The 6,577-nt window shown below is 37.7% G+C and overlaps 1 pseudogene; it reads left to right on the top strand.

Moving 5' to 3' along the window:
* Positions 1-357: 357 nt before the first annotated feature.
* The window catches only part of LOC110326703, a 34,659-nt pseudogene continuing 28,439 nt past the window's right edge, over positions 358-6,577 (top strand).

The following is a 6,577-nucleotide window of genomic DNA, read 5'->3' as shown; positions in this document are numbered from 1 at the left end:
ACCATATGCCAAGCTCTTCTACTCCTGGGCATTTTCCCAAAGGACATGGTGACCTACTACAGATTCTATCATGAAGTCTTTAGATTTATGTGTTTAACTTGGAATATCTCTATAACCCAAGAGAATGTAAAAGTGTTATAAGAATAGGAAATTCCTCAGTGGAGCAGTAATATCAGAATAGAGGTGATATGCTAGTAGAGAATAGGAATATTGGAGGTGAAAAGTTTAAGCAGAGATAGTGTATGTGGAAGGAGTTGAGGGTAAAAAGGGAAAGCTAACCTAAATAATGGAATTTATGGAAAAGCTTAATTTGTACCTATTGCCTTGTAAGATAGAAAGAGAGATAAAGATAGAGAGATGAATATTAAAATGGAAATAATTAGAGATGATGTTGGAGGAGGAAGTGGAGGTGGAGGAAGAGTGGTAGTAGAGGAGGAGGTGTTGTTAGAGAAAGAGGAAGACAAAGTAGAAGTCAAGGAGAAGGAGATGAGGATGATGATGAAGATGGAAACAGAGGTGGCGATAGTGATAAAGGTGGAGGAAGTGGTGGTGGTTAGAGGGCCGTGGAAGGCAGCCTACTTTGGTTGAATGAGGTCTGCTCCAGTGACCCAGTAGAAAACTCTACAAGAGACAGAACAGTGAGCCACGTACCCAGAGACAGGTGCCTGACACCACAGAACCCCTACCTCCATAATTCTGTGACTGTAAGTTACATAATTCCCAAGCTCCTGTCATTCTGGCTAGACTCCACCCCCACAGTTACCTGACTATAGCCAGGTATGTTCCTCTGCATGGTTATCTGGCAACAGCAAGATGGTCCAGCCCACTATAAGAGGGGTTTGTTGGCTCCTCCTCACTCTCTTTAAGTGCTCACCTTTCTTACTCTCTAGCCCTCCTTCTCTCTCTCCCTTCCCACCTCTTTCCACATGGCCATGGCTGGCCTCTCTCCCTCTTTCTACCTTCTATCTTTCTCTCTGCTTTTCTACAATAAAGCTCTAAAACCATAAACTGTCTTTGATCATCAAGGCCCACCATGCTTGAATGATGGGATAGGCTTTCCCCTAAAGACCTGTGTCTAACCTCCTGCCAGAAGGTCTTCTTGTGCTCTAGCCACCAGACCAAGGAATCTAGACTGTGTTGGAACCACCCAGCACAACCTCTTTCCCTGCCCTTTTCTCCCTTGAGCACCAGGGCTGACTGAGCCACCTCCAGGGATTTGTTCTCACCTCTTTTGCAGTGTCCAGCAGTGTCTGGGTTGCCCAAGACTGAAAACCTGTTTGTAGGACTGCCCTTATCCACCCCCCTGCTGAGCTGGGGTCCAGTGGCTTCCCATAGCCAGACAACCACCCAGGGCTGCATGGAAAGTGTGCAGCAGTCCTCCCACATCTGCCTACCCAGACTACAGGAACTTTGGTGGGACTGGGGTTTTATTCCACTCCCCCTTCCACCACACCCATTGCCCAACAGGTGGTGATGGAGGAGGAGGAAGAAGATAACAAGGTAGAAGTTGAGATGTAGGAGAAGTGGAGATGATGATAAAGATGAGGAGGGCTAGATATTCATGCTACTAAAAGCCATGAGTTATGAAATAGAAAGCATCCTTATGAGCTGTCACTGAGAAAGTGGAAGTTTGCTGGGCATGGCGGCACACGCCTTTAATCCCAGCACTCGGAAGGCAGAGGCAGGCAGATTTCTGAGTTGGAGGCTAACCTGGTCTACAAAGTGAGTTCCAGGACAGCCAGAGCTACACAGAGAAACCACACCTCAGACAAAAAAAAACCAAAAAACAGACAAACAAACAAACAAAAAAACAGAAAGTGGAAGCTTACCACACAGCATAGTCTCTTGTCAATCTTTTTTTTTTTTTTTCAAAATTAGCGAATTGTTTTGGTTTGTTTGATGTTTGGTTTGTTAGATGGGATCTTATGTAGTCCAAAAACTTCATAGTAACAGTACAGCACAGAGTAGCTTTGTATTCTTCATCCTCATGCCCTGACCTTCTGAGTCCTGGGAATATAGGTATGAAGTCCTATGCTCACCCCAAGTAAGAATTCATTTAAACAATGTATTATTAATCCTGTGCATATCCCCTCACTAAAGATAATGCTACAGTCACCTAATGATAGCTATAAAACATGCCACTTAATTATGGGGAGCCTAATTTCTGTTTTCCAAGTAGTATTTTATTAAGACTTCTTTTGAATATATGAGTCCATATGTTTGTATGCATGCTGTATGTGGATGAGTGTGCATGTGCATGTCAAGACCAGAGGGTGATGAGAAGGTAGCTTCATTACTTAGATCTGCATTACTTTATCCATTCTAAATTTCATGTTTTTTATACTAAAAAGAAAAAAAATGGTAGTTTACTTGCAGAAATGATCAATTTTCATTACAATTCTAAAAGTGTAATTTTGCTACTTCAAATGAATAAGGGTACCAAAAATATCAGTAAAACAGTATATTAATTTGGAAAATAATGTATTAATAAATATGTTTAATGATAATTACATAAATTAAGTATATACACTTATGTAAAACACCTATTTTCACATTCAACTATCACACAAAGATGTTACTAATTGTAAAATGCTGGAAACTTTGAATTCTTAGTCATTTAAATTTTTGTTTACTTGTAGCTAATGTGTCAACCTGTGCCACCAACCAGGCTCAGTTGGTCCTCCTTCAATCCATGGAAGAAATCAGGGGTTCCAGACAGGTGGGCAAGAAGTTGGTGACTAAAAGGGTGACAAACAGTCATGAACACAAGGGAGTGCTTTATCTGAATGTATTTTCTCAAAGTAAGCACAGTCTTATAATACAGAAGAAAAACAAGATTGCTAGGTGAATTCATCTGTCAAGGTACACTGGTTCTTAACACAAAACAAAGAAAATGCATACATATAAAGATGACAGGAGCCAGGCCATGTTTACAACTGAGAATAGGAAAAGCCCTTAATTAAGATCAGCTAAACAGAGGAGCCAGGTGAATGCTCTCATACAATGATAGTCTATTGTTAAACCCACCACCAGGGGTCCTTTAGTAAATACCTGATTATGCTATTCCTCTGGGACTAGTGAAAAACCTGTACCAGGGGAATTCTGTTCTACTAACCCTTTCATGAATAATACTACAACCCACCTATTTCCTAGGCCAATGTGTATTCCTGTGTTTGGGTGTGACATGGCTATTGTTCTAAGTAATTACTATGTGGACTAGCCCTGAGCTTTTCTAGCTCTATTCATGTAAATTGCAATGCCTAATTAGTTTTACTATCTCTACTAGAAGCAAATTTGAATGTTACTGGATAGGTAACATTTTTACTGAATTCCAAGCTCAGGGTTGGCTACAAGGACTTTCTAGGACACTGGAACACTGGTGAAAGTTTAGCTATATGTCAAAATCAATCCTTAAAGACACTTATAATAAAACAATACTGAAAGAGAGGAGATGGATGCATATACCAGACTAACAGGGAAACAGGTTTTGAGTCTATGTGCTATGGGAATGCCAAGGTTCCAGGAGACAAAGTTTCCATGAACCTCCTTGCTTGGGACTGCTTCCAGGTTTCTAAACCTGTCACTCAGACTTCACTGGAGTGGATGTAGCATTCTCTCCATTTCTTTTATTATGTTTCAGTCAAAGTTCCAGAATGTCCTCCTTTGTCATAGCTATAGAGCTCAGAAGAACTCTAAAGATCTGTAGAAACACAATGATTACTAATAAAATGATGCCAATAACAATAGCAAGTAGCATTATATATTGAACCCAATCCAAGGGATTAAATGCACTTAGGTTATTTTTTAAATCTCTGTCCAATTCATTAATGTTCCAAGTGTCCAAATGACTTCTGCTAATATCTGAAATTTCTGCCTTTAACTGTTCCATGTCATGAGAAATATCAGTATCTCTCCACACTCCCTGCAAATGAGCCCTACTCTTTTCCCAACCAATTGTTGTATTATAAGGTAATGGCATGACACAAATATAGTGGAATGAAGCATGACATTTAGTAACTAACCTAACCTTAATATTTGTACTATCTTTTCCCACTGCCAAAACTAATTCTTCTAAAGCATTAACCTTTGCCTCAATTTTTTTATCTATAATATGCAGCTCTGACAAAGCTAGAGAAATATTCCTATGCATATCTTTAACAAAATGAGTGGTATGTAGCTGTTGAACTGAAGCTGTGGTAGATAATGCAAAAGAAGTTAAAGTTGCAATTAAAGCAGTAATTCCTAAAATCAGAGCTGCAAAATAATCTCTTTGGTCTAATAAGCTCATTTAACCTTTTCAAAGTTTGCATTCCTGAATTTATAAGCCAAGGGTCATATCTAACTCTATAGGCAACAAAACATAAGCAGGTCTCTTTAACAAAAACATAACAGCAGATTCCTTAAATTAGGATCTACACAATTAGTTAATTGACAAGAATTATAATGAATATGAAAAGACTTGGTGATCTAAACTCAGTCAAAACTAAACAATAACATAGCATACAGGTAAGAAACACATGCTTTCACAATAGGAGAGTTGGCCTGAATGGCCAAAAACATTGTCTCTGGCAAAGCATCCTGCCCATTCTCTGTATCAGTCCCTCTGCCTCACAAGTCAGTTTCTTTACTTGTTTTTAAGTCGGGACCAGGTTGGTTCTCATTGCTGCAGCCTGGTAGAGATAGGGAGAATCTCTTCATCTTGCTTGCAAGTGTCTGTTCTCCCTTCTTTCCTCTTTCTCTGTGCACCCGATACAGTTTTCACTCAGCAAATCACAGGTCAGCCTGTCACACAAATCATTATGGAAACTAGCATGCTCCTGCAGCATTCTATGAAAAAAACACAAACATACCCTCTTCCCCATATGAAGTACCTGAACAGGATCATGCCATGTACCAGTATGTGGATCCTTTCACTTCACCTAGGCATAAGTATACCCAGTTTTAAGATACTATAAGGCAGTTAGTAAGTTCTTTAACATCCAAATTTGAAAATTTTAAAAGTAAAAATGTTATTTAAATAGTGTGCATGGGGATATAATTCCCCCTTCTTTGTTTTTTAAGAAGATATAGTTTTTAAAGTTCCACAATACCTTGTCTTTGAAAATTAAAAAAAAAAAATCACAGTAAAATGGGTAACAGTAAATTTTTGACAAAACATCTCAAATACTTGACTATAATAGCCAGTTTCAATATCTGTTTTAATCTGATTTGGAACACCAAGCATAAAGAAAAATTAACATAAGCAATGACTAATTAGACTTTTAGTTGCTTCTCTTGTAGAGCAGTTGTGACTAGAAAGCCTGAAAAGTTATCAGTAGTTGCATGTGCATATTTTATTTATTTATTTATTTTAATCAGAAATAAGAGTATCCATTTGCAATAATTGATTAAGTATAAGTCCTCAAGAATTAACACCATTATGTGGAAACAGGTAGAAACTGAGGATACTGAGAACAAATTTTTACAATTTGATATGCACGTTCTCTAAAAATACCAAAATATTATCTTTAGCCATTACTATTTTGATGATGTAAAGAATGAGATTATATGGCCAATTATTCTTCTGTAGGGTCTATAATCCCCCTGGGATTATAAATCTAGCATGGCATTGCCTTAAGAGATTTTATCCAGGCAATCTAGAATAAATTCTTAAAAGAACAGCACTTTTTCTTATGAGTTGCATAGACAATTGCAAATTTATGAATTCATAGTATCAGAGGGATGCACAATTTTAGGCAATTGTAAGCATATATATATATATATATATATATATATATATACTATTAATATACAAATTAAAGCTTGATTATTCAACATTTTAAAATACCACCCACAGCACACAATTTAATTATCTGTGCTGAAGCAAGAGGAAACTTAAAAAAATAAACATGTGATCCAATTCACATATACTTTTCTCCCATAGAAGGACTGTTTTTAAATACAGTAAATGGGATGCATGCATGTATTTATAGAAGATACAAAAGCATGCATAAAAGCAATTTTTAGCTTATCTTTAGGATGATGATTATCAATTTTATCTAAAAAGATGGAATGCAATAGACCGAATATCAATATTCTGCAATAACCAATTTGACTGATGTTTGGACAAGGAACAGATAATTCGTCAAGTTTTTAAGACACAATTTTTGTTATAATTTTTCTAAACTACAGGAATTTACCTTACAATTCTTAATTAGCACCAGAGTTGTTAGCACCAGGACACTCCAAGCCCCAGCCTAACTATGTGACCCTTGACCAGCGTTGCCAGGACAACGACCCTCAATCCCAACATACACTTGGCTCAGTTCCCACCCTCACTGGTATAACATCATTTTTATATCAATTAGGGGATCACACCCTCCTTGCTCTCTTTTTCTTCTCTTTCTTCTCTCCCTCCTCTTTCTCTCTTTGTCATCTTCTCTGCCCTCTGCCCTTCTACCTGCTTCACCGCCCCCCTATCCCTGCACAATAAAACAATCACATGTGGAACCACCTTGGCCCGGTCTGCTGTTTGGTTTACCCACTCAAAACATATATATATATATATATATATATATATATATATATATATATATAT

The sequence above is a fragment of the Mus pahari genome, chromosome 9, assembly GCF_900095145.1.
Source record: "Mus pahari chromosome 9, PAHARI_EIJ_v1.1, whole genome shotgun sequence".
NCBI lineage: Eukaryota > Metazoa > Chordata > Mammalia > Rodentia > Muridae > Mus > Mus pahari.
The sequence above is the reverse complement of the archived record's forward strand: the minus strand, read 5'-3'. Positions and strand labels throughout refer to the sequence as shown.